We start from the raw sequence: 9,038 nt of genomic DNA on the forward strand, positions 1-9,038 counted from the left end.
CCGGATTTCCCCCCCCCCAACCTTCAAAAACTGAGTAAATCAAAAATCACTCGCCCCCGGGAAGCCTTTAAAACCCACCAGCTAAGGACATAAGTTCCTGTGCCGATTCCTTAACACCTGCAACCTAGTTTTCCTACCCAGCTGGGCTGCCAGTGGTCTAGATCGTTCAAGGACCTAGGTGCCCTATTGCAGGCACATGTCAATCCAGGCTAACAGACAAGCTGAGTTAGACATACCGGCCTGAGTACAGCAAAGGGTAACTGAGTTGCATGACTGCTGCACTATATATTAAATATAAGGCATCTTTGCCTGGGACTGGGTATTTTACACCGTGTTGGGATTTGTTACCCACACCAAGGCAGAGATGCCCAGGCCACATCATATTTTCTCTCTCTCTATTAAGAACTCTGGCTTCCCTGAATGTAAATGGAGAGTTTGAGGAAACACAAGCCTTTGATGTGTGGGGGGAGATGTAATGCATTTAGGGAGAATATTTTAATTATGTGAATTACAACAGGGCAGCCTGCTCTTTTTTTCTTTTTTGCGTGCTGAGTCATTTCCACTTGGACTCTGCAAACATGGACCCATGCACTGAGTGTTTAAATATCTGGAATAAACTATTAATGCTGTGCTCTAGCTTTGGCAAGCCTTAAGCAGAAAAAAGAAATCACTCCTTTTCTTCTCTATATCCCTGCACTTGTTAGTGCCTCCTTTGGAAGCGACTGGAGCTAGCAGAACGTCCCAGTTTGAGATACAGGGTGCCAAGGGCCAGTATGCTGAAACTTATCTCCCCCAGTTCCCAGGGACTGACTTCTGAAATGCCTCTGAGGCTTTCAGTTGCCATCCAGTCTCATTTGTGTACAAAATATGGAGGGATGAGTCAGAGTAATTTCTTGCCCTTTATGAAGAAAACCTGATACCTTTCGCATAGCTGTGGTATTTCTAGACACAGTTTACATACTTGCCACCAACCTAGCTTTATTTTTCTTTTGAGTCTCTTGATTTTTTTCATGCAGTAATTGTTCTGGAGAAGTCTGTAGCTAAATGAGGTGTTTATTCAGCATCTGTGCCTTCTAAATATTTACTAATGAAGATCTTTTTAAAAACTTTTTCCCTTGGCCTGTTCACTAGGCAGCGTAAATTTTTCCATTTCTTTGATCCTGAAGCCCCCCTTAATTTTTAATTATTCTTCTCTTGGCAGCTGAAGGAAAACGTGGCAATATATACCGAGCCCTTCCCCACCCCTCCAGTTAACAAAGATAGCGGTTGTAGATCAAAGAATCCATCAGAACAGACTGCTTCCTATGCAATAAGCCCTCTGTCTCTGGAATAAGCAAGTTTATCTTCATTGTGCATTCCGATAAGATGTTATTATAGTAGTGACTTTAATTACATTTCTCATTATTGCATTAGTGTGCAGTAACATAGGGTTTCACTGAATCTAAATGTGTTAGTTTGTAGAATATGGTGCCTTTAAGTCTTGTGAAGGAGGGAAGTAGAACTTTGGAAGCCACAAAACAACGAAAAAAAGGTTCATTTTACACTCGGTTGGGCAGATTTCCCCATGCAAGGAATGAGGAAATTTTTCTGGGATATGAACTGGAAGGTGGAAAACGATGAAGGGACATCGTAAAAAGGCAACAGCATATGCACCCCTGTACATCCCTTAAATGCAAATGTGGTAAGATTCTTTAAATGTTGATCTATTTTCCTCCATAGGAAAACAGCTTCTTCTACCCCTATTTCTCTTTTTTTTTTTTTTTTTATGATAAGACTAGAAGCTGTAAGACTAATGCACTATCTCAAAGTATTTCATCTTAGCCATTGAGTGGGTTAAAAAATGTTTGTAGGTATAAAAATATTCTTTAAGATTTGTACATTTTGCATGTCTAACAAATAGTCACTGAACTGATACTCAGTAAAACAGATTTTCATGTACCCAACTTCTCTGATAACTTGATTAAATGTGGGGCCTGGTATTTGGTGCCAGGTGATTCCCAGGGGAGTGAATTTATCACATGCTTAGTCTTGCAATCCTTACTCGATAACTGCTTGATCTATAACTTATTGAAAATGGTGGTAGTTCCCATGAGCAGCAGTCAACTTTAAATCAGGGCACAAATTACCGAATTCACCTCCCTTTGAAAGGCACAGACCTTCAAACAAACCATTGCTACTGGTCCTACGGAGTAGCAGTAACTTCATTATCTCCAAGACAACTGCTGTTGGAGTATTTGCAAGGAGTCAATTGGAGCACAACGGTTTTCTTTTTGGAACCCCTAGGCAAAATATTCAGTCTGTCCCCAACTTGTTTTAAAGCAAACACATGGTAAAATGATGCATTGCTTGACCCCTGTTGCTTGAAGCAACTGTAAGTTTATGAGGCTCTTTTTACTTCTGCCAGGTAGTGGAAATACAGATAAATCTGATCCATATAAATCAAGTTTTTAATTAAAATACAGTGAGTTTTCTAATACAAATGGCATTTTCCCTTCTATTCACTCCATCCTGCTTTCATGCCAACACTGAACAAATAAGCTGTGCTTATCAGTACAATGTTCTTGTCTGTCAGATATCACTGTTTTTTTTTTTTTTTCCCCTCTCATTTTATTTTGTGTTTTAAATAGTCTAGTTTACAAAGATGTCTTCCCCCCCTCCCCCGGAAGGCATATATACTGTTTTTCTTTAAACCATGGGAGTGTTTTACAATAAAACATCATTAGGAAGATGTTTGCCGTCAACATTAATTATGAACACCTTTTCATGTTTTCATCTGGAGAGGAAAATCTGAGGACACCATTTAGTGAAGAGAGTTTCAAATGACATTCCAAGATGGGCTTTCTCAGAAAGTGCAACACATTTTACAGTCTCTATTTTGAGACATTTGTTAATGAGGTAATAAGTCCATGAGAAAAGGGGAAAAAAAAACCAACCCAAAATGTTAACTGGCCTGCAGTTGTGACCATTATTTTCCCCTTTCTACAGCAAGAGTATGAAGACACCACGTAAGTGTGTGAGGATCCAAATAACCATACCTTCTAAATAAACACACCACACAAGGGCTTTTTAGGGATCATTGCTGCACTATGGCTGGTTTATGAAGATAAAACACGGTGAGAACTATTAAGAAGTTGACAGGTGACTAAGGTAATAATTCCATATGCCCAGCCCTTAACATTATAAAGACAAAAGTATTTTGTTTCTATTTTGCACCAAACTTATAGAATCATAGAATCATTTAGGTTGGAAAAGACCTTTAAGATTGTCAAGTCCAACCGTTAACCAAACCCTGCCATCCCACCACTAAACTATGTTCCTAAGCACCTCATCTACCCTTCTTTTAAATATCTCCAGGGATGTGGACTCGACCACCTCCCCGGGAAGCCCATTCCAGAGCCTGACAACCCTTTCTGTGAAGGAATTTTTCCTACTTCTGTAGATGGAATTGTTTGTGCTGAGTTTCAAATGGAAAAAGGCCCATAAAGAACTGAAATTGGCACATTAAGATGACCACACTCATAATATTTCCAAAACATGCTGATCTTCTTCATACCTCTTCTTCATTGATAACACAGCCAAGAGAAAAATCTCTTTATGTACTCACTTTTAAATTTACTTTCAGGAAGGGTCAGGAAGGATATCCTGTCAAATCAATAATTCCTTGCGAAAAGTTCTGCTCACTAAGGATGGCTTCCCTAGCCCCCAAAATTCTGCATCTAACATGAAATGAATACGTGTTAGACTCAGTCTTGACTGGTCTAGCGATAGAGAAATCTATCGCTAAATTAAAGAGATTGCTGAAGTGCAAGGTATCGTGACTTGATTGCATTTGTGATGTGTGACCAGAAGACAGTTCAGACAGCCATACGTGTTCTTGGTAATTTAAAAAAAAAAACCACAACAACCCAGTCTCAAAAAGCCAAAACCAGTTAAAAGCTAAATCAGCTGAAAAGAGAGAAAATAAATAGAAAAGGGAATAATAATTAGGAACTGCTTAAAGCATTCTAGGAGATACTTTAAAAATCACAGTCCAACTGAAACGGAGTCTATTCTGGTTAACAGAGAACAGACGGGCTCAGAAGAGGTATGAATGCAAATGTATTCTATAAAGCACAGGAGACAAAAAAAAAAGGAGATTTTAGAAAAAAAATAATAATGGAAACAAAAGGAGGAGATATCCATGGCTAGCAGAATTAACAGTAAGAAAGGAGTTAAGCATCCCAGAAATTAAAGTAATTCAAACAAATATTTGTATCAGTACAAGGTGGAAATCATAGAACTGTGAAAAATAAATCGAAGACTTCAAAAAGTACCTGGGAAAAAATGCTAAATGGTACTTTACTTATACTTCAAGGTGAAACCATATTTTCTATTTTAATGATAACTGAAGATGATTTTAAAAAGCAAATCCTAACTTAAGACATTTTGAAATCATCAGGTCCTGACACCTCGCTCTCAAGAATTTTAAATGTGAGTGCTGAGGAGCTCTCTGACTGACACACACTGCTTCAACAGATTTTGGAAGGCTAGGAACATTGAAGTAGAAGACAGCTAATACTATGACAGCATTTTTAGAGATATATGAAATAGGTGGTGTAATTAGTGGTCTCTTAGAGCTAAAACCACTTCCAGGTAAAACAGTGGAACACTTTACATAGCCACTAAAGAATTAAGGGAGGACAACATAAGTACCACCAGTCAGCAAAAATATCTGGTGAAATTGAAACAGAATTAAAAGTTTAGCTGGTAAAGGAAATGGGTTTGATATGACAAGACTTTTCAGAGGTATTCAGTATCACGCTGACATTTTAATTAGGAAATTAATGTAAATTGTATTTAATTTGTATTATTCTAAATTGATTTAAAACTGACTAGTTTCTAGGTCTGAATATGTCACCATAAATGGGGAAAATTTTACCAACTTCATGGGTTTTTCATGAGGGCTCAAAGAGGTCATTTCTCAACCTTACAGCATTTAACTATGTTTTTAACAATGATGCAGAACAAACCATGAAGTTGTTACTGAGAACTTTGCCAGTGACAAAAGTTATGGCATTGTTGAAAAGGGGAGAGAAAAAAAATCAAGGGGATGATGTAGTCAGATTGTCAGTAGGGCAGGTGAGGATCTGAAGGTCACTCCATCCCTCCCCGTTTCCAAGGAAGGACCAGCTGTTTTGACAGATTTTTGCCTAATCTGCTCTTCAGGGAGAGAGATTCCCCCCTACCCACAGGGAAGTTATTCCAGTACTTGTTTGTAACCCTGGTGCAAGAAAACAGTGCATGTTTCTGCACACTCAAAACTAAGGCGACATGCAGGAGTGAAGAATGTTTACAGGCAAAGGTATGAGAAGATAGGGAGTCTAACCTGGAATCTAAAGAGATCTTGGGCATCATCTCAGCAAGAGCCAAAATTATTAAAATGCTAATGTCATCTCTATAGGTTGAAATGCAGACATAATAAACAAAGATGTCTGAGCCCGGTGTATGTCCCCTGATGTCTGGTAGAGCTGGAGAACCCTGGGTTCTTCATGTCCACAGTTCAAAAAGATGTTGAGAATTTGGAAGGGTCTCAGAGGAGAGCCCAGCAATTCTTAAGATGATTTAATCACCTTAAGGTGATTCACTCTTAAGGGCCATGCTCAGGTGTGTGAAGGAAACGGTAGCAGAAGCACAGGCTGTAAAGGGACAGACATGTAGCAATAAGGAGCTTTTGGCCTCGTGTATAAAGATATAAGATCAAATTGCTAGAAGCTGAAGCTAGAAAAATTCAGAGCAGAGAAAGCCATTTTTCTTTACAGCAAGGATAAGCCTAACCACAGAACAACTTAGCAAGGCTTGTAATGGATTTTCCATCACTAAAAATTTCAAAATCTATGTCTTTTTCCAGAAGATTTGCCCTAGCTCAGCCATAGCTATTGGCTTTGATGCCAAAGTTCAGGGAAATCCTGGGACCTCTGGATGTGTGTGAAGTCAGAGGACAGTGGTTCATGCTTACCGTTTATGAAGCTTTGCATACTGTTTTTTTCCCATACTGCTTCTTGTCATCCACGCAAATCCTCAGCAGCAAGAAAACTACTGTTCAGGCTAGTAAAATAAAGGGTGGACTCAGACAAAACGGCTGACAGTTCATCTGATTCTTCCCAACATTAGGTGTGAAGTTGAGAGGGTGAAGTGAAGGCAGGGGATTACAGTGGTTCTTGAACCACTGCCAGCTGAGACTGAGGCACATAAATATTTCAGCCAGGTCAAGCAAACAGCAGGGAAGTGATTTCTTATTACACGACTCAGCCAGTGCTGGCTAAAAAGGATAGAAACAGAATCCTTCTAGAGTTTGCCTGCTAAGGTTTACTAAGTCATCAACATTGTTACACAAAAGGAACAAGAAGTGCAAAAGTAGTTTGTCTCTGTCCTCCTCCTCCACATGGTCTCATAGTTCTGAGGAGGACGCAATAGACTGTCACCTGGAAGATCTTGCACTTCAAACTAATCACAGCTAGTTTGGGGTCAACCCACATCTCTTGGTGTAAAAAGACATCCCAACGATCATATTGTTCTGAGCATCTCAGAGTCTTACTCCCTACAGGAGAGAACAAACTCAGCACAAATAACAAGACAGGTAGCTGGATCTCAATGCAGTAAAGAATTTGGTGGACTGAAGTCAAGTCTTTGTATGTGGATCAAAGAAAAGGAAAAAACCAAGGGAGTCTATGGAGTTTTGATATATAAGATGATGACAAAATTCACTGGAATTACTTAAAATTTATGTTCCTGTAGCTCAGAGCAGAATTTGCCCCCAAAATCTTTAATCACAGATAATATGACTTCAGGCTTCTGCAGCTGCTTCAGCAGGTACTTACGTACACACAGTAACAAAAAGCTTTAGCTCAATTACGGTGCTGGGTAGAAAATTATCCTTTATAATTCTAAAATCTCTAGCAACCTGGCCAGTTCAAATGCTTTCCTGGTTCTCTTTTGGTTGGTAATTGAAAGTTACCACAAACGTTTTAAGTTCATTTGTCTGTATCACAGTGTGCTCATTCACTTCTTGACACCTCTTTCAGCTCTGGATGAAAAGTGCAGTGAAGCTAAATGATAAATTTTAGATGTTACTGGTCGCCTGACCCAAAAGGGACAGCATTCACGTTCTTGTGGCAGTACACTCAGCCTGCTCACCTCTGTGTCTCCCAGTATTTCTGAACTACTGCTTTACAGTCTTCTTGGGTGCTCCTTCTTTATGTGTCCACTCTACTGCTGATTCCCTCTTTTCCTTCTCTCCCTTTAGGCATGCATCTCCAAACCTGCCTGACTACCTCCTTCTTCTGCCTCTCTGAATTTACAGCTTCACTTTTAGAGTCTGAAGCAAAGAGCGGTGAGATGAGCAATTCTAATGCCTTTGCTGTGAGGGAACAGAGAACCGCCGCTGCCCAGCAGAGCCTCTGCAATGCTGCATTCACCAACATATTGCGCAAGATTGCAGCTGCTTTTTCCACCTGTTTTTCTTCTGAGAACTAGCATCTTAAGCCCTAAACATGCAGGAGATTGATGGGAGTAACATGAATCATGGTTGTGAGGAGCAAATGTTCTATCATGCTTGTGGTGGAAAGATGTGTGACAGAAGACTCCCTAACGGTTCAAGTGTTTACTATTAAACCTGATACAGGTGTGTCCAAACTGTTCAGACCTTAGGGTACTGAGGTACCCAAACTGCCCGTGAATAAGCAGCAGGGTAAACTGAGCCAGCTCCAAGCTTCTAGACAGCACAAGCAATGTCAGACTTAGCCAAACCCGAGGGTGAGGGGTTGGGGCTGACCCAGTCCTACCCTGGGAAGGGGAGCAAAAGGTGTTGAGCTAGGCATCCTGGCAGGGTTTGGGCTCGTTGTTCGTGCACCCACTGGGTGAGTGAGATGGCAATTGCTGCTCCTTGAACAGTCAGCTTCTCCTTCTCAGCAACGCTGCCCTGCACGTCTGGCTCCACCCTGCAATACAGCAACAGCCCTCGCCTTCCAGGGCTCTGGCACAGGCAAAAGCGGGCAGCAGAACCACAGCTACGTTGTCATTCCCAAGAATCTCCTGCCAGAGGCAAGTGCCTGATGTGTCTTTGCCTAGAGAAAGCCCATGGGGGAAATGCAACTCGCACGGTACATCCACGATACTGTAGCTAGAAGTCTTCTAGTGCCCATGCCAGCGTGCTTGGAGCCGTTTGAAGCATCCCCATCGCACAGCATACGACACTGCTGTTGTAACAGATATTTCTTGTCCAGCGGTGGACGGTGCCAGTACTTCACTGGAGCCCTGGAGCAGTACGTACACAGAGTCGATGTATTTACAGCTCTTAGGAACTTGCAGTTCCCTCCAAGTGGAAAATTCATGTTATTCTGTGTGTTTTGCACAGTTTCAGTGCTAGAAGAAATTAGAACCCTTCCTTCCCTTTTACAGCTACATCCAATCTTTACTATTCTCTACATAGCCTTTTCATGATTATTTTCTTTACAGAGCTATCCGGCATAAAAAGACAAAATACAGACCCCCAAAAAGGACAACACTCTCAGATCAGGTTTTGGTTTATGAGTAAAGAAGGCTGGTCTGTGTTTTGCAGGATGGGATTTGAGAAGGGAAGTTACACGGTATGCAGGCGAAGGGAGGGCGTTTGCACTTACAAGGGGCAGGATGGGAAATGAGGCACTGGAGAGGGATAATGGCAAACGAGAAATGGAATTAGCAGAGCCCAGGCGGTGCAGAGGAGTGACAGGTGATGAGTCACACCGGCAGGAGGAGGGGAGTGGGGAGCCTTGCAACCAGGACACAGGCTTGGAAAGCCATGCGGGCGAGGAATTACGCAGGGATGGGTCTGAAAGTGTGCGTGGGGAGAGGGGAAAGGAGAGGTGGGGTATCTGAGCCCTGCTTCTTGGGAGGTACATCGTTCGATAGGTTTAGCAGGTCACAGGTAACGCCAGCATATATTCAGCTGTTGTAATGCAACAGCTACATGCACATGCTACACGATCTGAAATACAACTCTAAGCAAAAAAAAAAAAAAA

At 41.3% G+C, this 9,038-nt stretch overlaps 1 protein-coding gene across 2 annotated transcripts in view; it reads left to right on the plus strand.

The window, feature by feature from the left end:
* The window catches only part of ALG5 (ALG5 dolichyl-phosphate beta-glucosyltransferase), a 47,738-nt gene that overhangs the window by 37,122 nt on the left and 1,578 nt on the right, over positions 1-9,038 (plus strand). The window contains exon 9 of one of the 2 annotated variants that reach the window (XR_004842748.1): positions 1,557-1,681. The exons of the other annotated variant lie outside the window; for it this stretch is intronic. The gene's annotated coding sequence lies outside the window, so the exon portion shown is untranslated. The remainder of the gene's footprint in view (positions 1-1,556; positions 1,682-9,038) is intronic. 2 annotated transcript variants of the gene reach the window in all.

Source organism: Egretta garzetta, unplaced genomic scaffold, assembly GCF_000687185.1.
Source record: "Egretta garzetta isolate BGI_Z169 unplaced genomic scaffold, ASM68718v1 scaffold40, whole genome shotgun sequence".
In the NCBI taxonomy this organism is placed as follows: domain Eukaryota; kingdom Metazoa; phylum Chordata; class Aves; order Pelecaniformes; family Ardeidae; genus Egretta; species Egretta garzetta.